A 533-nucleotide genomic window follows, 5' to 3' on the forward strand; every position below is an offset into this window, starting at 1 on the left:
GTGGAACTCACAGGAGGGCTCAGTGCTGGCAAGGACATGCCAATCCACCAGCTCTGCCCTGGAAGTGCTGCCGGGCAGCTGGATAAATAACACAAGAGATCCCCCCACACCAGACAGCCACGCTGCTGTCTCCTACCAGAGACGGCTGCCCCAGTCGTGCCAGAGCAGCCCCCGAGAGACGACTCAAGGGACAGATGTGTGCTTTCATGTCCAGTTTTATTAGTGTTGCATTAGTACCATAAAATAGTTGACGAGGTCGAGCATGTTGCAGTTTGTTCCAAAAAAAGGCTATTTACATTTAATCTGTCTTCATAAAAAAAAAAAAACCCTAGAGCCCAAACAATACAACAATGAAACATGATGGACAACTCAGGAATCTACAAGTGGTAACGCCCCCTCGCACGCCGCGGTCCGGACAAGGCTGGTGGCACTCAGCCCCGGCACCCGAGCTCGCAAGGCCCTTCCCCACAGCCACGGCACATACACAACCGGGCAGGCAACACAACCTCTGGCCGAGGCGCGCAGCCGACACT

This window comes from Buceros rhinoceros, unplaced genomic scaffold (assembly GCF_000710305.1).
Source record: "Buceros rhinoceros silvestris isolate BGI_N320 unplaced genomic scaffold, ASM71030v1 scaffold11790, whole genome shotgun sequence".
NCBI lineage: Eukaryota > Metazoa > Chordata > Aves > Bucerotiformes > Bucerotidae > Buceros > Buceros rhinoceros.